This window comes from Chiloscyllium plagiosum, unplaced genomic scaffold (genome assembly GCF_037043375.1).
Source record: "Chiloscyllium plagiosum isolate Xiang-an unplaced genomic scaffold, Cpla_swu_hap1 HiC_scaffold_19, whole genome shotgun sequence".
Lineage (NCBI taxonomy): Eukaryota > Metazoa > Chordata > Chondrichthyes > Orectolobiformes > Hemiscylliidae > Chiloscyllium > Chiloscyllium plagiosum.
In genome coordinates this window covers 23,228,033-23,255,886 of record NW_028270157.1, presented here as the reverse complement: position 1 = coordinate 23,255,886, position 27,854 = coordinate 23,228,033, and positions in this window count along the sequence as shown.

The window sequence follows — 27,854 nt, the reverse complement described above, 5'->3', positions numbered from 1 at the left end:
CAATGAGTCCACACAAGTCCTTCAAAGAGCATCCTATCCAGACCCATTCCCATAACCCTGCATTTCCCATGGTTAAGGCACCTAACCTGGATACTACAGGGTAATTTAGCATGGCCAATCAACCTAACCTACACATCTTTGTACTGTGGGAGAAAACCCATGCACGCACAGGGAGAACATGCAAACTCCACACAGACAGTTAGCCAAGGCTGGAATTGAACCCAGGTTCCTAATACTGTAAGGAGGCAGTGCTAACCACTGAGCTGCTATGCCACCCCATTGTTTCCTAGAATTGTTTCCTTGTGAGAAAATCTGGCATCCTTCCAAGGGAACAATGGGACTATATATAATTCCACCTAGATATCCTTTTGTAGGTTTATAAAGAAAAAGCAGACTGCCTTATTAACAAGCCACACTTTCCTGAAGTATATGAATCTCTGATTTGTTTCATTACTAGGCCAGTGTACCTCTAGCTAACTCCATATAACATTTAGATGAAACCAAGTTATGAAACAATGTAATAGATTATATGTTTTACATTACTATATTGATAATTTTCTTTTCTAGACAATAGATTTTATTTCAAAATAAAATTATTTGGACATGGAACTATAATTTCAATCCTGATTTCTAGCCCAGACGCTGCACACTTCAAATAAGAAAAGCAGAAGAGGAAGAAGAGATAAATTAATTTTGGAGAAATTGAAATGACAGGAAGAACAATAATTCAGATAAGCCATACCACTAAAAATAATACAATTTGGGTGTAATTTATAGCAGTAGTATAATTTCCATTCCAAAATTAGAGCTTGCTTTAACTAATAACATTCTATACAGAAGGTTCAAACAAGCACGCTGTTTTCTGTATTATAATTAAAATATTTACTAACAAAATAGATGAACAAAGCCATAACACATTGAGGGAAGCTATGCTTGAGTGTTTATTGTCTTCTTCAGGCAATAATGCAGCATTCAATTAAGAATTTTGGCAGAAAATTCATTAATTACAATTTCAGAAATAAGGACCACAAGGACATATACTAAAACAAATGTAACAAATAATTTAAACACAGTCATTCTTTATAGGTTTGATTCTAACATTAGATTTTATGAGGTGTTGTGTTCCCTTCACCCTGACAAAAATGTTGATCAGGGGTCCAGCATGAAAAAGCCAGCTTTTGTTTTTATCCATTCCTGGGTGTGGGTGTCGCTGGCTCAGCCAGCACTTATCGACCAATCTGTCAGTATGCAGACTCAGAAGCAATTGCGACTAGTTCCAACTGGCCTTGAGAGCCAAGGTAAATCAAGGCAAGAGTGAGATCAGGTTCCTTGCACCTGGAAGACCATCAACTCAGTGAAAGATGCTCTTTGGGGTCTGCCTGAAACCTGTTGGCCTCCTAGTGTAAAGATTTGCAAGTGTTGCAAACTGGCTCATTCTAAACTCCAAGACTACCTGCTGAGGGATGCACTAAAACCTTGGATAGTTGCCGTCAAAGGCACACTGGAAAAAAATCACCACCTAAGGTCTTCGTGTCAAAGTACAATGGGGTCCATTCAGTTATCAAACACTCTCACTGCCTTGAATGTATGTAAATAATGTCCTGCATAAGTAAGAAATACCTCTGGTCATTGCAATAGCAGGAAACGTCAGATTCCAATGTTTGCTTTTTTCTTTGATATGTAAAGACTGCACAGAACTACTTTAGTAGCTGTGTATATGTACATAAAGTTTTTTTACTGAATTAAGTATATTTTTGCAATAAACAATGTTTTTGTTGCCCAGCCCCAACTGTTCAGAAGCCATTCAGAGTCAACATACATTACTGTGGGCCTGGAGTTACATGTAGACCAGACCAAGTAAGGATGGTACATTTCCTTTCCTAAAAGGCAAAAGTGAACCAGATGGACTTTTAAAAATGACAATGGTTATCGCCAGACTAAAGTTTTAATCTGGATTTTTTAAAAGTTCAAATTTCACCATCTGGAATGGTGGGATTCAATTCCATGTGCGCAGAACTTTAACAAGGATTCAGGATTACTACTCCAGTGACATTACCACCACTCCTCCACATGGTTGCACAGCACCAACACAACACTTGGCAATAAGTTAATTGGCCCAGGTTGAGACTTGTGCCCCAAGCTGTCAAACTAATTGGGTAGCCGCTCTATACGCCATTAGCACCAACTTTGGCAAGTGGCCACTGATGGAACTACAGCCTATCCAAGAAGAAGCAAATCTTAAGGAGGCCGGACTGAAGCTAAGTCCAGGTATTGGCAGGGCATAGCCATAAGGAAGCGAGGGGACAGAGAAGAGGTGGGAAGCCAGGGTTGATACACAGGGGGTGAGACTGAGGGGGGCATTATGACTTCTGATGGGCACAGGGTATCCACAAGAGGGTATCCACTGTTACTCAACACCAGCCCATGCAGCTAAAGCTACCGAACTATCCATTCTATGTAAGCTTTCCCCTATCATGTGTAAATCAGCAGCAACTCACCAAGTATCCTTCAAAAATATCTTCCCAACACCTGACCTCTTTCATCTGGAAAAACTAAAGTAACAGATACATGAGAACACTACCAGCTGCAAGTTCCCCTTCAAGTCACACTCCATCCTGACTTGGAAATTACATCACAGTTCCTTCACTGTTGTTGGGTGAAAATCCTGGAACTCCCTTCCCAAAAGCACTGTGGGCCTACCTACCCCTGCCTTGGACCACAGGCGGTTTTAGAAGGCAGCCTCAACAGGTAAATAAATGCTGGCTTAGTCAATAATGCTCACACTTTGTGAACAAACAGAAAGAGGCAGTGGGACACAATGAGATTCTTAAGTGGCCATTAAGTGAGGACTTAAGGGTCCCAACAGATTTAAAGATTAACAGGCTGTGCAACGCCATTTCTACTCCCTATAAAAATGAAAGACAATTCAAGGGTGGATGGTAGGCAGTGCTCAAGCCATGTCCACTGGCTGTTATAACCTTCTCCACCTTCTACCCCACTGGTGGGGAAGGGTAAAATCCAGCTCCATAGTTTTGCTCAAATCCTTATCAAGAAAGCATAAACCAAAGAGTCATATAATTTTGTTTATGACTGGGTGAGGTGAGTAACCAACTTCCCTTATAATCCCTGACTGGTCAGTCACAACAGGGCATGTATTACTTTATTTTTCAGCAAGCAGCTAACACTGCAATTAAAACTTCAATAAACAATATTAATGAAGCCAATTCCATGGTTTTCCTGAGTGAAAGAGGAATTTTCTGACCTACTACTTGAAAAAATAGTTTAAAAATCACAATATCAAACACAGCATTATGCTTTTTAAAAAGTGGGGAGGTGTCTGGTCTGAGCAGGAAGATAAAAGCAAATGCAGCTTAAAGTTCTTACAGCAGTCATAGAGTCAGAGAGATGTACAGCATGGAAACAGACCCTTCGGTCCAACCCATCCATGCCGACCAGATATCCCAACCCAATCTAGTCCCACCTGCCAGCACCCGGCCCATAGCCCTCCAAACCTTTCCTATTCATATACCCATCCAAATGCCTCTTAAATGGTGCAATTGTACCAGCCTCCACCACTTCCTTTGGCAGCTCATTTCATACAGTCAGATTGTGAGTTAAATTTGACTCCATGACTATTTAGCTCTTGTCATGTTTCCTTAGCAGCAACAAAACTGACAGAATTCCAGAGTTAGACCAAAAGACCAGAAGATATAGGAACAGAATTAGTCATTCAGCCTACCAAATCTGCTTCGCCATTCGAACATGACATGTTTCTCAACCCCACTCTCCTGCCCTTTCCCTGTAACTTTTGATCCCTGACTAATCAAGAGCCTATCACTGTCTTATATACACTCAATGACTTGGCCTCCACAACCCTCTGCATCAATGAGTCTCACGAATCCACCACCCTCTGGCTGAAGAAATTCCTCTTCATCTCAGTTCTAAATGGTTATCCCTCAGGTCAGAGTCCCTCCTACTAGTGGAATCATGATTTGGAGATGCCAGTGTTGGACTGGGGTGTACAAAGTTAAAAATCACACAACACCAGGTTACAGTCCGATAGGTTTAATTGGAGCACTAGCTTTTGGACTGCCGTTCCTTCATCAGGTGGTTGTGGACTTCTCCATGTCCACTCTTCTGGTGAATAGTTGTTTACCCAATTTGTTTTCCCAAAATTTTTTTAAAGAGATGATACAACACAGGGTGAGGGAGAGAGGGAGAAAGAAAAAAATTTAAAGAACTATTTTTATTCATTCATTTTTCTTTCTCTGCTCTGCCAAGCAAGCTGCTGAGAGATAGTCTATTCTTGTTGTCGGAGAAATGCTCCGTTTCCAATAAACCTCATACGCAGACCTTGTGAAATTGACATGGTTGCTTATTTCACAATATCGTGGGGAGAGGTCAATGACTGCTTAGCTCAGAGTGACCGCTCAGCTCGGAATGACCGCTTAGCTCAGAATGACCTCTCAGCTCAGAATGACCACTCAGCTCAGAATGATCACTCAGCTCGGAATGATCACTCAGCTCAGAATGACCACTCAACTCGGAATGACCTCTCAGCTCAGAAATATCACTCAGCTAGAAGCGACCACTCAGCTAGGAGTGACCACTCAGCTCGGAGTGAGGAATGACCGCTCAGCTCGGAATGACCGCTTAGCTCAGAATGACCTCTCAGCTCAGAATGACCACTCAGCTCAGAATGATCACTCAGCTCGGAATGACCACCCAGCTCGGAATGACCACTCAGCTCGGAATGATCACTCAGCTCAGACTGACCACTCAGATCGGAATGACCACTCAGCCCGGAAGTGGCTGTTCATAATCAATTCCTGTGAAGAGCTGTCAGCAATTTAGCTAACATGTCTCCTCTAGTCAGGCAACATGGCTTCCACACTCAGCCCGGAATGATCACTCAGCTCGGAATGACCTCTCAGCACTGATGAATCATAACCTCTCCGCTCAGCTACAGGCATGTACAGTTTATAAAGGGTTACATATGGCTGATTGTTGATTATAGAGCAATACAAGTCTAACTACGATAGATAGTTTAACAATATTAAAAAGGCTAACAAACCTACTGGTCTAACAGCATTGATTAATTGAACAATGGTAACAGGAGGCTGACAATATTACTCGTCTCAGACCATCAATTAGTTGAACAATTGAAACTGATCGAGTAGCTGGTCATAGTGGCGAGTGGGCAGTGACTATCAATATTAAATCATTTGGTGACATCTTGTCGGCAGGGGCATTGTGTTAGCTGGAGCTCCCATGGAAAGAGAGACCCCTCGGGGGACTTATCAGTGGGTGTGGAGGTACAGCAGCATTGTCAGTGAGAGAGAATCCAATTAGCAGGCCATTTAACTAACATGTTTCCTCCGGTCAGCGAAGTGGCAGTTCATAATCAATTCCTGTGAAGAGCTATCAGCAAGTTAGCTAACATGTCTCCTCTAGTCAGGCAACATGGCTTCAACACTCAAAATGGCTTCCCTTCTCCCACACTTGTATTCCTGATTCTAACTCCATTGTCAAATCAAACTGAATACCTGCAGGCAAGCATCCATCTCAATTGTTCAAAATTATCACACAGGAATTAACCAGGATGCACATTTGGTTGATACTGACTTAATTGTTTGGTTTCACTGTCTTTGGGTGAAATGGTAACTTCAGTGTGGTCACTTTAATGTACTCTGTATGTGTTCCCTGTTGGACTATAACTTGAACTATAACATCCCTGGGCTTGCCTCAATCTCTGATTATATGATCACCGTAGCCACTTTAGATCAGTATAACTCAATTTAATCTATGATGTTCTGTTGTATTAAAATTAGAAAATGCAAGTTGAATATTGAGCATCCATGGTTACCACTATTATACTATTGAAGTCAGAAACAAAAACCATTTCTCAGATGTTTGCATGAGAACAGTGCTTCTAAATCAAGTTGACTTTTCCATGATGGTCTGCTTCTGACCTTCAACCACTTAACCTGCAAACTTCACCAGGAGTACCACTACAAGTACTTTGATGGAATTTTTCCCAATTTCCCAATGTTCTGACAAATACTGCAGCTTGACGCAGCTATCTGCTGGAGGGCAAGGGTATCATATGAACGCTTTAGAAATTATCCACTAGGGCAGTAATGGTAGCCATGATGTGGAGGTGCTGGCGTTGGACTGGGGTGGACAAGGTCAGAAGTCACACGTCACCAAGTTAGAGTCCAACAGGTCTATTGAAATCATAAACATTAGGAGTGTTGCTCCTTTGTCGGGTGAAGTTTGAAGGAGCATCACTCCAAAAGTTTGTGATTTCAATTAAACCTGGATGATAATGGTAAGAAGGCTAAAATAGCAATCCAGAGCCTAATGCACAGATGATAAGGCTGGTGGTGGTAATGGGTAGGATGATGAAGGTTGTTGGGTTGGGGGCTCAAATAAGGTGAAATCAACATCAATGGTTCTGATTTCTTATTTGCACAATGTTAAAGAGGTCAAGAATCTTCTGAGCTGTGATATAAAAGAAGCTTCATCAGAATAATTTCAATTTTCAGAAGCTCAGTTGATGAATTGATTGCCTGACAGTGGATTCATTTTAAGGGGGTGGAACATGTAATTGATGAAGTGAGATAGGTTTCAACCTTGTAAGAGTTATGACTCATGACAATACTGAACATCTGTTGTGAGCAGCATTCAGGATCGTTATGCTGTGATGCTGGATAATATAATGGATAATTTCATATAGCAGTTCATCAGATTATTTAATTTGGGCTTCAAATGATGATAATTGTAAATTTGGGCTGTGTATCAAGCTGCCATTATAATTTGCACCATAAAATCCTGAAGGCTGCAGCAATCAGCAGAGAATCAGCATCACACCCCGTGAGATATTTTCCCATTCATGTACAACATAGTACAGATTTCCAAAAATCACAACTGATTTTTCCAGCCCGCCTCATCAGACCCCCTCAGATTATGAATTCCATTATCATAGTTAATGAAAGTTAAACGATTAACCATAAGATTGATGCTTTTAAGTTTAAAATCATCTGAACCTCCTAAAATAGAACAGAGCCCCAAAATTGATACATGCAACACAGTATGATGTTCTTTAATTGATAGTGCAGAGTAATGATGTAGCTAGCCTTACATGACAGGATGCATTATGCCTTTAATTTAAGATGTCTTTAACAGAATGTGTTTTCTTCAGATTGTAATGCAAAGGATATTAATTACCTTTAATCTCTGTTTATTACCTGGATTTATTATTGTCAATACATATTAGACAGAAAGCAATAAGAGAGCAGCAGGACAGCAACTGAATCATTTTGTTTCTCAAGAGAAAATCATAAATGCTTTGCGTGTATAAAAATTACACAGATCTTTCTCTCAAATAATATGAACACTACTGAGTGGAGATTTCACTTTTGATGATCAGTGATTTTTTAAAATTATCTAACTCAGGTTACAACTCAAATTCATTTTCTAAACTGTAAATCCAAAATCTGACCCTAATCAGCACAATGGGGCAGAACTTTGGAACCTTAATTTTGCTTGAGAAAATGTATTGCTTGATATATTTAAGTGTGGGAACCTGGGATTGTTTGATTAGTATAGCGAAATGGAGTATATCTTAATAAGGGAAATAAATAAATTTGAAATTTGAAATTATTTAAAATCATTTCTTGGTTACAGTGAGATATGGCAGTTAAGTTCCTAGTACATTAAAATGTTCATATTTATGACCTTGAGCTACAAAGAAGAATTTCAATTTTACAGCCATCTCAAAGGCTTGTAAAAGGATTACAGTTAACAGAAACTCAGTTTGCACTGGATGTAATTTGCACTTGAAATGTTGTGAGCATTTGCACTTGCATCAGCAATTTCAGAGGAATTTACACCAATCAGTAGAACTCACCTCTGCAAAAGCTTCAGGTCTACTGTGTTAACAGGAAAGGTTATTGGCAGTTGTACCTTCCTTCTAAGAAACAGCAAAATTATTAAATGTAACAGATCACAGACTTGAGATGGAAGAGTATTAGTTCACAGCATTCATTTTAACCATCATGTACTGCAAGGGCTCATCATTTCATTCAGTAAGAAACATGTACACACCAGACTAATAATTCAAACTGTTTTCTCCTTGATCTGGAACAATGAAATATCATTGAGTGGATGTATCACTTTTGGTGTGCCCACTGATGTTATAAAATTATTTTCCTTCATTCACTTCAAGGTGAAGAAAGCACACTGGACGTTTTGCTCCCTCATCAACAGATGAGGGGTCAAGTTAAATCCAACGGGTTATATTCCCTCTGGCCATGTGAGGGTATAGGTCTGACATATGTCAGGAAGCAGCGAAAAATGTTGGCCCATTCTTGACACTATTGAAAACTTCAAGTGGCCTCAATCCAGCACCACCGGTATTTTAACTGCAGCTAGGGGAGGCCTAGGCAATGTTGGAAGCCCAGCAGCTTTATTTGTGTGGGTTGTTATTTGGCAAAGAAATGGCCAAAGAGACATCCCATCCACAGCCTCCTCACTGAGGTCCCAAACCATAAACTTATCTCCCTTCCTCATCAATGATGTGACTGTCTGTAGTCCCAAATGAGGACTGGTGCTGCTGGAACTACAGGGCTGTCAGCCATGCAATTGGTTAACAGATCTCTATCAATGAGGCAGGACTTCCTCCCAAGGTAAGTCTTGAATTAAAACAATTAAAGTTGATCACAGTGTTAAATTACTGAAAGGCAGCAATCTGGATCAGAAGTGATTGCTCCCATTCCAAATACTTTGCAGGTACTTTAGCTAAGGGGGTAGGGACCATTGAATTGAATTGAATTAGCTTTATTGTCATGTGTGCTCGAACGAGTACAGTGAAACTTTCTCAAGTCGCCACTTATGGTACCATCTTAGGTACAAGGTACCTAGGTACAGATTCTTCAATACAAGTTCTTAGAAACAGAAATTAGAAAAATAAAGAAATTAAAAAGTCCAGCATTACAGATCATAGGAATAAATTAGAAAACAAAGACATAAAAAGTTCAGAACAACAGGCCTTCCAACCCAGTCCTCATTGGCAACTAGCCTCCATTCCCAGCTGGGCCTTGAGATCAGATCACACTGGGTTTCACATCAAGGGTCTCGAGGCTGGGAGACCGCTCTGGAATCACCTCAAAGCTGAAAGTCCACGCTGAGACCACCAGGCCAAGAGGCCGACACATGCCTCTGACAGATCGCCACGCCAAGAGGACACCTTGCCAGATCCGCACTGAGGAGTTCAGGATGTCGCTGGGAAGACAGGCGAGAGAACAAAAATGCAGAAGGGAGAAAAGGAGAAAAAAGAAAAATAAACAGACAGAGCGGTTGAGTGTCCCTTTGAATACCACCATAATAATTACTATCTTCTTCATCATGGTTTGTAAATGCTTTGAGAAAGCTATAACGCTCTTGTTGATTGAGACAAAATGGCATCTGTAAAACAATATTAGTTCGCCTTCATGTAAACCTTTTGATGAGATCTCCAAATACTTTCTGGAGAGACAAAAATTCTGCAGTAACAGATCAACCACTGAATTGTAACAAAGCTGAAAACTGTCAATAAGAAGGGAAAAAAAAATTCAAGCCACATGAGGTGTCCCAGTGAGATGAGTGGAGAGGTACAGATAGCAAACTAATAATTTTGAATAAAATGTCATAAGCTTGGCAGAAATTGTGTACTGAAAAATGTTTAAAAGCATGTCTAAATCTGTTTGCAATACCAAATGTTATTGTATTAGGTTAAACATTGCTATTAGTTCATTATATCATATTAGATCAGATGTGCAGACAGAAGCAATCTGACCCACTGTATCTGCCAGCAATTAAAGAGCTTTCTTCTTAATTCCCTGTAGTCCTGGAAATGTATCATCTTCAAGTAATTATCCAAATATACAGGCACAAGTTTTGTTTATAAATGCATAGGAAATGACATTTTGAGCTTTGACTTGAAATAGCCTCCCCTCCTGATCTCATGTGCTGCCATTTACAAAGTGGACCAAGTTACCTTTTCAATGGAAAAATTGGCAAAGCTTCATGTCTCCCCTTTTAGGAAATTTTTGCCATGCACAGGCGCTTACCGGGATGGTAGGGGGCCTTCCCTAGGATCAAGCGCTTCGCCCCCCACCCCCCACCCCGCCCCCCCGACTACTCTCAGCCATCAGTGCTGTCTTCCCAGAGCTGCTAGGGAAATAAAAGCTGGTGCTAACTGTACAGCAGCCAGCAATGTCTAATGTTCTCCCCAGACTCTATAGCCCATTGCTGAGTGAGGACAGAAGCAGTGTTGTGGGCTAGGGGTCATGTGGAAGGGAGGTCTTTTTTTAAGATTAGATTCCCTACAGTGTGGAAACAGGCCCTTCGACCCAACAAGACCACATCGACACTCCGAACAGTAACCCACCCAGACCCCCACATTTACCCCTGACTAAGGTACCTAAGGCTATGGGCAATTTAGCATGGCCAATTCACCTGACCTGTACATCTTTGGATTCTGGGAAGAAACCAGAGCACTCAGAGGAAACCCACGCAGACATAGGGAGAATGTGTAAACTCAACACAGACAGTCGCCCCAGGTGGGAATTGAACCCAGGTCCCTGGTGCTGTGAGGCAGCGGTACTAACCACTGATCCACCGTGTTGGTCAGTAGAAAGGGCACTGGGTAAGTCTCAAAACAGCATCCCATTCCTCCTCAGAGATAAAAAAAATCATTTTGTGGAAATTGTAATCATGCTGGTTCTCCATTTTGAGTGATCTAACTTGAGGTATACAGAACACAACATTCACAAGATTTGCTTGCTTTTGCTTTTGGGTTATAACAGGTCTCTCAGTCAGGAACGGATTTTCTTTGACTGATGGACTCGTCCAACTCCCACGCCATCCTGCCCTGGGAGGCTGAGAGGTTTGGATTTTGTGCTCTTCAGACAGTGAGACCCCTCTCACACACAGCATAGGCTGCAGGGCAGGAAGGCCATCTGAGGCCTCCCCACGACAGACTCATTCATGGTGGAAAAGACAAGATGGTGGGCTCTGTACCAGTCACTCTCCTGCTCCATCACCAAACGGAGAGTGGCATTAAATTCCACTCTAACATTCTTTGTTTGCAATGGCAACTTTAGCTATTTTAAACTTCAAACTTAAACAATGTTAGTCACATCTCAGTCTCTGCAAGTACTCACTCACCATATTTTATACACAAAGTTTAACCTGAAGCACTTTTTCTGGCAATGGTTACATGTTCATTCCTACTTTTAGTATTTATTTAGACAAGGTTTTTTTACAATACAACATTTTAACTTGTGAATTAAGGAGGTTGTGTTAACGATATGTTTACAAAAAACATACTTTTAATCCAAAACACAGTCAGCCCCCTTCTCTTCATCAAATACTGCCATAAATTCTATTCTGAAGATGAATCATATTGATTTGAAATGCCTACCTCCACAGATGCTGCCAGATTTACTGAGTTTCTCCAGCATTTTGTTTTTTTTTACTGCCATAAATTGTTAGCCTACATTGATATAATGGCTTTAAGTGACTTAATGAAGTGACTTTCCCTGTCACAGTTTATCTCCTAAATGAAATATGAGGAATACTTAAGTTATTTTAAATTACAAAATAACAAAATACGAATTTCTAGCATTAAATTAATTTCAAGGCTAGTTGGTGCATTTTCAACAAGGTCAGTAATTCCAAATAATACATGAATTATGCAAATTTGGCAAATTGAAGTAGAGCAGGAAAAGTAAGCAGTTGTTCCCATTTTCTACCTGGATTAGCAAATAGAACAGGACTGGTAAGTTCCAAAGCTTAGCAAGACAATAGTTGGATTTTCCACTGGTCATATAGTCATTATTCCAACATAGATGGGAAGTGTGCATGGAGACCCTGGGGAATCCCCATAGTAGGAGACTCTGAAGGTATCAGGAAGAGTCCGCTGGGCAATTCCTTTACATCAACATCCTTCCAAAACTCTCAGAGGGTTCTGATGAAATTGAGTAACTCAGGAAAAGTTAGACAATTAAATACATAGTCCAATGCCTGAGTAACTACTTACTTCACGCACTTTCCCTCCATCACAGTTCCCTCAGAACACCTACAACCTCAAGACCCTAACCTGACACCTATGTCTCTTCTCAGAAACTGACACCGCCGCAACATACTTCCACACCCTCCTTACTCTGAACTCAACCACCTTCATTCACAGCTCCAGACCAAGCTCCCCTACACCCGCTCATGACCTAACCCCTTTTTACTCCCGGGAGCTGGCACTGCTTCCCTTTCTCTGCATCCAATTCCCCATTCACCCATTGTGGACCTGATCCCTTTCACCTTAAGACCATAAGTCCATAAGACATAGGAGTGGAAGTAAGGCCATTCGGCCCATCGAGTCCACTCCGCCATTCAATCATGGCTGATGGGCATTTCAACTCCACTTACCCACATTCTCCCCGTAGCCCTTAATTCCTTGTGACCTCTTGGGAGCTGACAACCCTTCCCCTTGATTTCGACCTATCTGGCCCTGGACAAGGTACAATCTACCTTCACCAAGAATGCCATCCCTTTGACCTGCTCCCGTTGTGCACAAGTTGGACCCCACTCACCCTAACCCCACTCCATATCGATCCCACCCTCATCCCTGGGACCCAACAACCCTGTCCCTCACCACTGGATCTGACACACATCTCTAACCCAACACCTACCCTCCCCTGCCCAGCCTGGACTTTCCTACCCACCTCAACCTACCCTAAACACTGCATCACTTACCTAATACTCTTGCCATCTTGCACCCTAGCCCCCTACCATTTTCCCAGCAGGCAAACTGCCACCCAGCTAAGCTGGCACTCTGTCTACCTGACACTCTAATAGCTGGTTCTGCTTATCTGGTACCTGGCTAGCCTGGACCCTACTGACGTAGCAGCCTATGTCCCCCACCCCCACTTTCAGCTGCCCCTTACACTCTGGGCATCCTAACCCCACACTTACCTCATGTACTCCCATTTGACAGTAACTGATTGTGATTCTGGACCTTTAATTTGCAGCATACAGCAGCTGAATGCTGTGAAATGATGGGGGGTTAGAATTTGCCTTCCGCCGAACAGTTAGAATGGAAGGAAAGCTCTATTTTCCTAAAGGAGCCCTTATCATAATCTCACGGTCAGAAATGGGACCTTACTCCTTTCAGGAAAATAATAAGGCCACACTGTCAGCCACCCCTCAGAAAATTCAGTCTGATTAAGAAAATCCTAAATATGATGCTCTCTGGGATTTTGTTGGGCTGATGAGGGGTCCATTCCATCAGTCAAAGAGCTAGTGGAGGATCAGTTCATAGAAATAATTGAATCAAGTGCTCTTCAATCAAATCTAGCAGTCAGGACTCCTCCATCAACACTTCTAATTTCCACCTAAATCGGGGTAGGTTCACCCCCACACTAGAAACTGGCGTGGGGATTCTCCAAAAGCAATTTCCAACCCTTATAAGCTGAATTCTACCCAGCCCTGTACAGTTACAGAGCCAAGGAGAAGTCAGCATGAAACTGCAGGGTCATGTACTCATAAAGTTTGTCAGCAGCTGGCTTGGTGAGAGTAATACTGAGTTTGAACTAATCAACTGTGTCTTGATAAGCAGAAAAAAGACCCTCCTGCTGGTGCCTTGAGTCTGGAATATTATTTGCACAATATGAGGTAGGCTTTACAAGTACTGACAAAGCCATGAAGCTATGAGACTGCTGTTACTTTTAACTGCAGTACCTTATTAATCCAGAACAGTGAGCAAAGGCAAATAATAAAAAAAGAGTTATTTTTATACACAGTTAAAATTAATTGATGAATTTGTCTACATCTACCTATGTCGTTCAAGTGTGCCTCTACTTAGTCTGCTGAACTGAAACACTTATGTAAATGTATAAAGTGTTTCTGAACTGGAAATGTGTTTTTCTTTGGTAAATGGTTTGGAAGATATATTAATGGATCTACATATGTAAAATAAGCTACAACGATTTGGAAGTCATCTACTTACACTTTAATGCTAAGTGAAATGCAGTTTCAGACCAAGATTATTTCCAACACTACTCAATCACCCAGCGCACTCAAATGCATACAATGGAACTCTGATCTGTTTTCTGTCTGTGTTTCCATTTTGAACGTAAGACAAAATGAATTAGGCCGAGGAACTGGCCCAAGTTCATTTACTGTTGTCGCAATTTATTTCATCAATTCAGTTGTCGATTTCATTTTTAAGAATATCGAGATTCCTTTTCACATGTGTCATCTGTTTTCTGATGTGCCTTTTTGCAAAATTCATTATTGACAAAAGCAGGTAAAATACTGAAAAGGTAATTCCATTACATTCATTTGGGAAGCACGGTAAATCTGCAAGTTTTGCTTTGCGTTGAAACAACTGGCTGCTTTATTTATCAAAATGCAAAACAAAACTGACCAGAAGGACAAAGTGAGGTAAAGTAGGACACAGCAACAAATAGATCTCTTTTGTTATTGTGGTATAATTTGGCATTTCACAGTGTATGCCACCACAGAAGGTGTTATCTATTCCTGCTGAGCAGACTAATAGCATCATAGCAAGCCCACAGATGGTTCCAGGCCAAGGACCTCATATAAAAAGACATCAAGGAAGATGGAAAAGGGATGAAAAAACATTAAAGGTCACCAGACCACTCCTGTCATGCCTACCACAGGATGTGTCTGGCATGCAGAATGCATCAGGAGTACAAAATAAAACATCCTCTCACTTCCTTGATTTACTTGTGATCTTGAGATTTTAACAACCTTTGAGAATTCATTATGAAAAGCTAGGAAAACTTCATGCATTTACATTTATTTCCGTTGAATTAAGTGTGTTTCATGTGCATGCTATAAATTTCCAAATTTCTATTTGGAAACATGCAGATGGCTGACCGACACGAGACTCCCCAAGCAGGTGAAAAGGCAGGCCAGCCCCAGGTGGACGGAGGAAGTGCTTCAGTAATGTCCTCAAGGCAGCCTCCTGGTTCCTGCCCCACCTCAGCCCTGCCCAGTGGAGATTCTCCAAGCGGATACTAATGCTTTTGCTTTTTTAATCCATTCATGGGATCTGGTCGACGCAGGCTAGCTCAGCATTCATTGCCCATACCTAATTGTCCTTGAGGAGATGGTAGTGAGTCACCTTCTTAAAGTGGAGCAGTCAAGGAGGTAGAGATAAACCCATGGTGCTGTTAGGGAGGGAGTTCCAGGTATATGACCCAGCAACAGTGAAAGAACAATGTTAGATGGCAGATACTTCCCAGGCTGTGTACAACATGAGGCATGGTAGAAAAGTTGGCAAAATCGGATGAGATTCCATTGAGGAACATCTTGATATCATTTACCAACCAAATACACCAGTGCCAAGAACTCCAGGGATGTCCTGAAAGTTATGAGTACTTCTGTGTTTGGCATCACTGGTGAAATGGGGCATGGTTAATGAGACCAGTTTGTGATATAAGGATGAAAAAGCTCATTAGGCCTCAGGGAGAGAAACTCTCAAAAAAACTTGTCCAAAGTGGCACCTGGCTGATCTCTTGTAAGATTCAACCCACACGTTCAAAATCAAGATGCTGTGTGGCATGGAGGGAACTTGCATGTGGTTGTGAGCCCATCGTGTTTCACCCACACTGTTGCTGTTTCTTCAAGTTTCTTTAAGAATCCCGGCTGCCCGAGTCCTAAATCTCCTCTTATCTCCAAATATCTTTCCTGGTTTTCAGATATTCCAAAGTGCTTTATAGCTGATTATCACTGTTGCAATGTAAGAAACATAGCAAACAATCTGTGCACAGCAAGATCCCAAGGACAGCAGTGTGAACATGAGCAGGTAATCTGTTTTGCTTGATGTTGCTTGATAAATATTGGACAGGCCACAGCAGATCATTCTCCTTAAACATCTACAAAATAATGACATGGGAACTTTTCCACCCACCTGGGGATAGCACATTAGTCAGTGCAGCATTGTCTCAGTACTGTGTTGGTATGGCAGCTTGATAAGCAATGAGGTGAAATAGAAACCAAACTACATGATCCTTGACTGGGCAATGGAGAAGACATTAACAGCATTCACCTAAGACCTAGTAAGGACATCTGTTTCCAATGCTTCTATGAAGCAAGATTGGAATTTGGATAATGAAATAACAAAGATTGGTATAAAGATATTGTCTTTCCCTGTACCGCTCAGAGTTAAAAAGTGCAGTGCTGGAAAAGCACAGCCGGTCAGGCAGCATCCGAGATGTAGGACAGTCAAGGTTTCAAGCATAAGCTCTTCATCAGGAATGTTGTGGGGAGGGGGCTCAAGGGAGCTAAGAGATAAATGGGAGGAGGGCGGGGCTGATGGTAAGGTAGCTGGGTGTGAAATAACTTTGGATCTGGGATAACATGGGGGAGGGGAGATGAGGAAACTGGTGAAATCGACATTGATCCCACATGATTGGAGGGTCCCAAGGTGAAAGATGAGGCATTCTTCCTCCAGGTGTTGGGTGGCTAGAATTTGCTGGTGGAGGAGGCCTAGGACTAGCATGTTCTTGGTGAAGTGGGAGGGGGAGTTGAAGTGTTCGGCCACAGGGTGGTGGAGTTATTTAGTAAATATCCCAGAGATGTTCTCTGAAGTGTTCTGCAAATTGACCTCCTGTCTCCCCAGTGTAGAGGAGACCACATTGAGAGCAATGGTCACAGTAGATGATGTATATGGAGGTGCAGGATAATCTCTAATGGATGTGGAAGGATCCTTTGGGCCCTTGGGCGCAAGACGTGTAAGTCACCGCCAAATCCTAGCCACCCGACGCCTGGAGGAAGAACACCTCATCTTCCTCCTTGGGATCCTCCAACCACCCAGGATCAATGTTGATTTCACCAGTTTCCTCATCTCCCCTCCCCCTAGCTTATCCCAGATCCAACCTTCCAACTTGATATCACCCTCTTGAACAGTCCTACCTGTCCATCTTCCTTCCCACCTATCTGCTCCACCCTCCACTCCGACCTATCACCATCAACCCCCACTTTCATCTACCTATCGCAATACCAGCTATCCTCCCCCCTCAGCCCCACCTCCTCCCATTTATCACTCAGCCCCCTTGGGTCACCCCCACACATTTCTGATGAGGGGTTTATGCTCGAAACGTCAACACCCCTGCTCCTCAGATGCTGCCTGACTGACTGTCCTTTTCCAGCACCACAGTCTCGATTCTGATCTCCAGCATCTGCAGTCCTCCATTTCTCCCCTCAGAGTTAGTTCAGCTAGCCCTAGGACACACTCTCGCTTCATATGCTTCAATAAGTGATCAAAAACCTTTACTCAAGACTCCTGTGATCAATTATTGAAAGTTGCCATAACAGTTCGGCATGATAGGAAAAGGGCATGACTCTTGGTTAATGTGTATGTATTCAAAACACAAAGTTTTCAAACTGGTGGAATTGAGGAAATGTTATACCTCCTGCCTGGTTTGCATAATGAAAAATGGGATTGGCCAGCTCAAAGTCTTTATGCCTAATCCCCATTTACATTGGTTAGGTGAGGTGTCAACAAATCTACCTGCCCTTAACATATGGAGGCCTTTCTTATTCCCTCCATGAAAACAATATTTGAGATTAGAGAAAGCAGGATGAAGGAGACTAATTTGCAATTTCATTGATTTGGGCTAATGGTCAGGAAGGAAGACACTGGACCTTTTGGGATGTCCACAGGGGACGTTAGAGGCATCCCCCTCATGCGATCATAACCCCCTCCCTTTTGAGCTCCCATCCATTATCTTCAAAAACCAATCCATCTTTACCTCTTCCTCTCTAGGGTCACCACTTGCTCCCAACAAAAGTACTGATTTACCTGTTATATCAACTATCTGTAGATTCTTTCATTGGGATTATGTAAAGTTCTAGCAATGGTCACTATTGTGTTCCAGTGATGCTGACATCTTTTCCCTGAGATGTGGAGATCCCACTCTGTTTGTTAAGGCCGCCCTAGCATGCCATTACCACAATCTACCTTTCCTTAATGTCAGTCGGCTCAAGATTGACTTTTCTGCTAGGGTGCAGGTCGAGAAACGCCCTACCCTGTAAAAATCACCCCAATGATCTTGAGGTTTCTTCCAAGATTTAGAGTATTTTGGGGGCTTATCCTACCAGTATGAGAAATCAGTAGTCTGAGCAATCCTTCCACTATAAATAAATTCCACAGATTCTCTGCTAATTCTTTCACCCACTGAAATACCTTAAGCAAGAACATATTATCGGATCTTTTAACACATAAATAAGCACCTATATGCCAGTCATGACCACTTCCAGAGAATCAAAGTGCATATTAAAACATCCTGGGCCTCACTTGAATGTTGCCTAAAGCAGGATATGTTCACATGAAAGCTATGAGAATCTCAACACTTAGATAAGCAAAGTGCCAAAATCTCAGGATTTTTGAACAAAACATTGGTTAGCACATTCTGAAAAAATTTTACCTGCTCTGTCTGTTGCGGTTTACTGACCTGCTGTTTTCCAGCAGGTAACTGGAGGTAATTTGTGTTTGCCTCACTTATAACTTGCATTGGTTGACCAGTGAATAAGCTCTTTGTGAGTTGACATTTTCAGTTAACTAAAGCAGCAAGAGGCAATGATGCACTTTGAGCTTCATTGAATTTCTGCAGGTCCGATGACCAGTCCAACATGAGCAGTTATCACTTCAACCGAGACAGCCATCTCTCTTCTAGACTTCAGTGGAAAGAAGCCCATCCTGTCCAAGCCGTCCCCATAAGACAATCCACCAGGTATAAACCTTGCAAACTTGTTTTGAACTACCTCCGATGTACTTACATCCTTCTTAAATATGAAGACTAAAACTGTACAGTATTCAAAGTGTGGTCTCAACAGTGCCCTACGTAACTGATGCAGAGCATCCTTGCTTTTATGCTTAATTCCTGTCATAATAAAGGACTGGGTACTGTTAGCCTTCTTAATTATATATTGTACCCGATTGCTAATTTTTAGTGCCTCATGCATCAGAAACCCAAATACTTCTACATCAAGGGATTTCTGCAGTCAATCTCCATTAAAATAACATGCTACATTTTTATTCTTCCTGCTGAAGTGAATTTCATATTTTTTCCACATTATACTCCACCTGCCAGATTTTTGTCACTGCAGCTTCCTGCATATCTATGAATTTTGCTACATTCTGTCTGAATTTACTGACACATTTCCTTTGATAAGGGGACCAACGCTATTTATAGTACTCTAGGTGACATCTAAATAGCCCCTTGTATGGTTTTAGCAAGACTTCCCCATTTTCATATTCTCCTTCTTTTGGGTCTATTTGCCTTCTGTGCTACCCATTCAAAGTGGATGGGATCTTTTTTGAGGCTCATACCCAAATCCCTCTGTGCTGCAGCTTTCTTAAGTTTTTTCCAACTTAAATAATAATGAGCTTGTCTATTCTTCCTGCCAAAGTGCATGACCTCACAATTTCCCACATTATATTCCACCTGTTAAGTTTTTTTGCCCACTCAATTCATCTGACTTTGAGTCATCCTCACCATATGCTTTCCCATCTACTTTTGTGTTGTCTGCAAACTTTACAATAGCACATTTACTTCCCTTTTCCAAATAAATACATATATGTTGTAAATAATTGTGGTACCAGCACTGAGCTCTGTGGCATTCGACTAGTTACACGTTGCCATCCTGAAAATGACCTCTTTATCCAACTTTCTTTCCTCTCCCCAATACCATTGCCTCTTATCTTATTAAGTAGCCTTATGTACGGTACCTTATTGAACATCTTTTGGAAATCCAAATACATTATACCACTGCTTTCCCTTTATCTATCCTGCTTGCTACCACCTCAAAGAATTCCAGCAATTCTAACAGAGGTGAGACTAAATGTCCTGTTACCTACTAGTTACCTGTTTTATTATCTCCCTCTCTTTTGAATAAGGATGTACATTAGCAGTTTTCCCAACTTCTGGGACATTTCTAGAATGTAAGGATTCTTGGAAGATTGCAACCAGTGCATCCTTTATCTCTGCAGATAATTCCTTTAGAATCCTAGGATGCAACTCATCAGGTCCAGCGAACTGATCAGTCTTCAGCCCCATCAGTTTCCCTAGTTATTTTCTCTTGTGGTAGTGATTGTGCTTATATCTTCTCGCCTTTAGCCCCTTGATTATTTAATATTTTTGGAATTTAATTAACATTCTCTATTGTGAAGACTAACGTGACATATTTATTCAACTCCTTTGCCATTTCCTCATTCCCATCATTACTTCCCCAGTCTTACTCTCTAAGGAAGCTATAATCACTTTGGTCTTTCTCTTTCTGAGAATATATTTACTATCTGTTTTAAAAATGTTTGGTAGTTTGACCTCAGTTTAATTTCTCCCTTTTTTTTATGTTCATCTTTTGCGACTTCTTAAAACTTTCTCAATCCTCTGGTTTACCGCCAACCCTTCCTGCATTGTATCTAAGTTTCTTCTTTCAGTTTGATTCTATGTTTAAGGAAATAATAGTAGGCTTGGAGGGCCAAAGGGCCTGTTCCTGTACTGTAATTTTCTTTCTTTCTTGTTGTTGTTTAACTTCCTTGGTCCCGAAGACTTGTCAGGCCACAACTCTATCAGTTTGGCTAGTACCCTTCTCACATGATTGTAATCTCACCAAATTTCTCTTGTGCTTCGACCTCCTTACAACTGCTGCTGAAAAAATATTTTGTATCCTCTATTTGAGGCAGAAGTAATTTTTTTTGTTTATTTTATCTGCTATTTCCTTATTATCTACTATGAAATCAGTTTTTATTTATTTACTACAATGTGTTCTATCAATCAGCTTACTTGTTATGAATGCTATGCACATTCAGGTTTGAAGTCTAACATACAACAGCCTTAGCTGTTGCTGTATTTCTAGGAATTTTTTTCTCTCTTTGCCCCTTTCTGACATTCTCTGACCTTCGTTTCCCATATTAGATTAGATTTGATTCCCTACAGTGTGGAAACAGGCTATTCAGCCCAACAAGTCCACACCGACCCTCCGAAGAGTAATCCACCCAGGCCCATTCCCCTACCCTATATTTACCCCTGACTAATGCACTTATCACGGTGGGCAATTTAGCATGGCCAATTCACCTGACCTGCACATCTTTGGATTCTGGGAGGAAACCGGTGCACCTGGAGGAAATTAGTAATTACCATTTTACTCTCTTACCTTGTCCCCGCTCTTCAGTATACTATGCATTTCCATTTTTGATTACTTGCACTCATTATTTATTTTGGAACTCTTTCTATTTCCCTAGTTATGTAGTCTTCCAGAACACTGGTCTCAACAAAATTCAGGTGTAGACTATGCTGACAGTATGGCCTCCACTTTCCCGAGCACCAGTGGACCATAGTGAGAATTCCTGACACTATGTAACAGCTTGCAACATTGAATGCACTGGAAGATAGGAGTCTCAGATCAATATAGGGGGGAAGTGTAAGTGTAATGCTGACTTTTATCTGTAAATATAGTTGCTCACCACAACTGACTCAAGCGCACATGGCCTTTATAACTGCTGATCAGAAGTTCTATTACTTCTGAAACGCTCACGAAACTGTCACCATGACTAGGACAACATGTTTTAAGTTGACTGAGGAAGAAGTCTTGATGTCTTTCACATAGATTGTTAAATCCTATTAAGCTATTCTGCAGGGACGTTTGTTGATCCATTTTTATCTTTCATTCATGAATCTTTATACCAGGATCAACCACCACCAGCCATTCGGGGTCACAGCCCTTCCATCTTTCATGATTTATCTGTTCTTTCTGCTATATAATTGGACATTGATACTTCCTCATATTAATGTGCCTTAGCAATTTGGGGTGGCATGATGGCTCAGTGGTTAACGCTGCTGCCTCACAGCATTCCTGGATTCAATTCTATCCTTGGGGGACTATCTGTGTGGGGTTTACATATTCTCCCCATGTTTTTGTGGGTTTCCTCTGGGTACTCCAGCTTCCTCCCACAGTCCAAAGAGGTGCTAGGTGGATTAATCATGGGAAATGCAAGGGGATGGGTAGGATGTTGTTTGGAAGATTGGCATGGCCTGCCCCACATTGTAGGGATTCTGTGATCCCTCTAGGGCGCTAATAACAGTGGAGAGATTTTGTTTCTGCTTACTTCACTAAAATAATTGTCTGATCATTTTAAAATGCTACTTTTATTTTCAAGTTACACTTTTTTAAATATTCACACATTTTGACACTTTCCAACAAATATTAAACAATTTCACTTACCCCTGGTGTCAGAAAGTAACTGGTTTAAGCTCCCACTTTGGGACTGAGTACATCATTTAGCCTAATAGTTCGAGACACAGTCTTTTGGATGAGCTACTGAAACAAAGTCTTGATCTATCCTTTCAAATGACCATAAAGGATGACATTCACTATTAGTTCTCCTAGTTTTCTGGTGAACAGTTAACCTCAATCAGTTATTTGGCCTGCTATTTCTGTTTGAGGAGCATCATTCTACAGTAATTGGTTGCCACTTTTATCTGAAATATAGTGGTTGTTTTTTTTTAATAATTCACTGATCATGAAATATTTTGCCACACAATGAAAACCTGGGAGGTATTGTGATGTACGTGGAAGCTCTAAGCACTTAATAGCATGAACAGTGTTAGAAATTAAGGTGTGCAGAGCTGCCATCTATTGGTAACTAATCGTATCTTCAGTGAAGGTTCCAGAGCTCCTGGGACGAAGTTCATTCGTCAGGTAATTGCATGAGTCAGGATTCTTCATGAGATATTGCAAGGAAGTCTATATCACACTTTCAGTGGAATATCCTTTGGGACTGTATTTGTGTACTAACATCTGTAGGGTAAAAGTGCTGCCTCAACTACCTTACACAAATACACAGCATTATTCGTGCAATTTTCTCAGTGTAGTGATTGTAACAAAGTCAACCAAGCGAACCTCATAGAATATGAATTCCCTGATTGGGGCTGTTAATCGTTCTAATCAGGGAGGCCTGGCTGGCAGATAAATAACAGGAATGTCAGAGGTTCTGTTCATGCTGAGAGCTGGCTCTGAAGAAGCTGGAGCGTAGAGTCATAGAGATGTACAGCACAGAATCAGAGCCTTTGGTCCAATCGTCAATGCTGGCCAGATATTTCAAACTAATTTAGGCCCATTTGCCAGCTCTTGGCCCAGTGTCAAGGAATCGTCACTTCTAAATAATGAGTGACATGGTGACGGGCTACTAGCCTCTGTGCAGTTATTTGACTCAGAAAATTTGTACTTGTCAGTTAGGAGCACAACATTTCTTCAACTTATATCAGATGTTGCAGTATCTCTCTCTATTTCATCTGCTTAACCTTGCTCGGTAACTAATGAAAGAATCTATGTGAGGGCAAGAAAATTACTAAAACAAGTATTAAACTCTCTCTTCTTTAAAACCACTTCAACATTTCACCCTGTTCGGCGTTGGAGGGTGGTGGTGTAGAGAGTGTGAGAATTGGGGTAAATTTAAATTCCAGTTACGTGCTCTCCATGAACTACTGCTTAAACAATAAAGTCAAAAATCAATCTCCCTATGTATGGAGATTCCAAATCGGGTGTGAATTGTCCCACGGCCAATCTAAACCAAAACAAGATATCCTGTACCTGTAGCCCTTCAGTATTATACAATTAAGAAATATTAGAAAAGACCGAAAATAAATTATGCATTGACACCTTTTACAATTTCAGGACATCCAAATTTGTTTATCAGCCCAATTATGCAGTTCCAAAGTGCAATGCAGGAAATGTAGTAGCCAATTTGTCCACAGCAAGTTCTGAAAACAGTAATTAGATATTTGATCAGATTTTTTTTTTTCATGATCTTGATTGGGGTCTAGATTTTGGTCAGGTCAACAATGTGAATATAAGATTGTTTACATTTACCAGAGAGGGAAGATAGTGACAGGAGATATAAAAACTCCTGGGGTTTACTGTTTCATCTGAAAGATGGATCATACTCATGTGCTTGCTGTCATAAAAGAAAGTCTGTATAAAAGATACTCATGGATAAGTATAGTACAGCTTTACATTTCATATTTTCCCCCAAACCCCGAACAGAACAAATTTTGCTTACATCCTGAAAGTGTCTCAGCTTTGATTGTGAACGACATCTTGTAAAATATCCCGAAGGCATTTTTTTGTCGAACAAATTTTGAACAAAATTACTGCTGAAAGAGAGCAAAACCACGGCTCAAAGAAATTGTGCTTTTATTTCACAATTCAGAATTTCTCATTCTTGAAAACAGAACAAAATACATGGTGAGAATCCCAAGAGAACATGACTTCATTTGTACTTTCCTTACCTGTAATTGTCTCCCAAGATAGTGAAGGAGTCAGAACTCAAGCTGAGAAAACAGAAGCCATTCAGCCTCTTAGTTTTGATACATCTAATTGGTTCCCAAGATGGGAGGAGGATGAGAATTACAAAACCATTCTTTAATTATTTTCCAACTGTATTTTAGCACTACACGTTTAGCTATGTATGAAAACAGAAGTTACCAGTGACACTGATGCAATCACAGTTAACATAATTATCCAGTCCTTTTTAGATGAGCTTTAGTTAGATTTTTCAGCAAATCAAAATCAAAATCACAAAGATGCTTCTAATTGTAAACATATTCCTTAATTTAAACGAATCATTGGTCTGACTTTGAATTCCCACTTCAATTGGTTTCTGATACAACTCACTGAAAAGGAAAACGATTCTGTTGAGGATTCATATATCAATTGTTTTTTCAATATGGACTATTTATTTTCAAATCAAATCCAGATTGGCACATGGACAGGAGAGCGGTTTTTCCGCATTATCTATCAACTGGAAGCAGGTTAGAATTACAGGTTGAAACTTTATGTAGTCATAATCCCCAAGGCACATTGAATGCTGATGCAAACTGCACGCAATCAGGAAGCTGGCTTTCATCAACAAGAAACCCTCAGGTTGGAGAGAAGCCAAGAAGTGAAACATTGGCACTGTGTGAGTATGACTGGCGTGAGAACAGAAATAGCAGCTGGCGATTGGGAATTCCAATTCCACTAGCACCCCTGCGCCCCCCCCCCCCCCCCCCACCTTAACCTCAAACCTAACTGCTTGTGACCTATTGAAATAAAAAGAAAACGTGGATGGCCGATCCTGTTTTGGAGAAGAGGCTGCCTTATTTAGTCTGACACATGGTATATCAGTTCCAAAAAGCTGACTTGGCAATAGTGGACCTGGAATGGAGTGGCTGTGTCGAAATGTGGAACCTTCTACCCCTGTTTTTGGTATCAGCAGTAAAGAAAACAGCTCACCTTCTACAGTCAAGTATCCTGCATGGGCAATCTCACCAATTCTGTAGCAGCAAACCTCTTTGAGAGTGTAAGTTCCTTGCTGCTATTATTGACATCTGTGAGAGTTGACTCTGCATTTCAGGAAGTCCTGAACATCCGATCTGATGGAATATGGAGCTGACTCATGCATGTTTTGGTTATCTCTGAGTTATGTCAAGTATTTTGGAGGACTCTTTGCTGCGAGGGTAACTGAGTTTTCACACCGTTTCTTGCCAAACCTGTCTCCTTAATTACTTACTACTCCCCAATTGAACCTCTCATGTTCAATTTCCACATGATCTTACCACATGTTGTTCCCAGAAACAATTTGCCCAACAGCAGACACCCACTGAAAGAATAGCATTCCTTGCACCCACACCATCTTTAAAAGTCCACTGTGCACCAGGGTGAACTCTCACATTCTGAAGCTGCCTTGCTCACAGAGTTGGAACATGGTAGAGAAGGGGAGGATGGCATTGTGATTCTCTGACAGGGATCTGGTGGTCTTAGTAAAAAGGGGAGTCCTGGGGAGAGGTGTTGTCTTCTTGGGAGACTGGTAAAGGTGGCACCCATCACAAGATCTTACCAGCTTGGTCTCAGGTCATCACTTGGGTCAGTGCCCTCTCCAGATGAACAGACAGACATGTGGCACTAAGGTCAAAGATCATCTTCCTTGTGCAAGAGTAAATCCCACACTCTTCACTCTGTTACCTCATACTCCCAGACTGCTGCTACTGCACCCATCTCCCACCAAGCCCTATGTTCTGCCACTGTCACTATTGCTTGCATCACCTTCCCTTCCTCTGTCCAACCTTCCATACTGCTTAGCCCTCCATTACTCTCAGCACTGCCTCCTTGGTCCTTTGGAACATCATTCTCTCACATGTAGAATGCATGGCCATGCTATCCACTGTCCTTTTCCTCATTCCTATAACCTCCCCACCCCTTTCTGTCACTACAGGCAAAGACAACCCGTAACAGAGCAAAGAGCAAGGTGGGGAGGACGACTAATATTCGGGTTCTTCACCCCCTACAATGAGAGAGACTTTGGGGTGGCTGAGCCCACTCTGTGGAGATGCCAAAACAGTATGTGTGCCAAATGCTTAGGTATCTGCTTTCCCCTGCCACTCTCCTTTTACCTGAACTGTCAGTCTCAATCATCTCACACCTCATCTTGCCACTGATCATGACACCTTCCATATCTCTCTCTCTCTCTTTCATGTCTTACAATTACAGCTATGCTCCCCACCACCTATGTGGAGAGAAGGCGAGTTTCACTAGGAGCCACCTCCCAGATCTCTGAATGTTGCTCCACTGAGGCCTCACGAGAAACATCAACAAGACTGCCTCCTGCAACTCCCCAACAGCCCAGATACTGCCATCCTGATGAGGGGATGGGATCCTTATGCACAGACAGTATGGGCACACAATCTGGTGAGCACCTTACTGTGACACCTCCGCAGTTGACCAAGAAAAAGCACCACTGGCACTCCGAAGACTGCCAGAGATCAGGCACAAGCTCAGGCAGAAGAAGGCCCTATGGTGTCAGCAAGTGGGGACTTCACCCAAACACCCAGGGTGAAGAAGCATTGCCAAGCGGGCAAATGGGACACGATGGCCATCATTTCCCAGAAGCTACAGCAGTGCAGTGAGTCATGCAACCATTGGTCTGCCTCCATTGATAGGATGGCAGCTACCATGGACTGCCAAGCCCAGAACTCTCAGGATACACACTCCATTGCACCAGCCACTAGTCCTCAGGAACAAAGAGATGGTGACAGGTTGGGGGGGGGGGGGGGGGAGGGGGGGAGGAAACCTGGTGAAGAGCTTATGCTTGAAACATCGATTTTCCTGCACTTCAGACGCTGCTAGAATGGCTGTGCTTTTCCAGCGCCACACTCTTCGACTCTGATCTCCAGCATCTGCAGTGCTCACTTTCTCCTGGGGAACCTGGACGCCTAATACAGTTTCCCCTTCCTCACAAGGAGATCAGCCAATGCCAGAAGGTACCTAGTGGAGGTGGTACCACACGCAGGCCTCTCTGCACTTTCCACTCAGAACACTCCAGAGGTAGTCAGGCCATGTACCCCTATCCTGCCTGTCTCCCATTCAACCCTTGAAAGTTGAAGCTGAGGAGGGTCAACTTGCCTCTGGCAAGGAGACCATTAACAAGTCTGACCCATCCAGGTACAAGAGTCCCCAGGGTCACTCCATCAAATCTCCAAGACCAACAGCCTCTACTTCTGTGCAGGCTCACTCTATCCCAACTGCTGAACCAGGGAATACACTGAGACATAGTGAGAGGGAGACAAAGAAGCATGGGTAAAAATGGCCTGAACATCACTCTCTGGTTATGCATAGATGTTTCTGATTTGAATGTTCATGTGGCTGTGGCTCTCTCAATGTAGGCGTTAAATGTATTTCAGACCATCTGACAGCACTTCATGGAGAAAGTGAGGACTGCAGATGCTGGAGATCAGAGTTGAGAG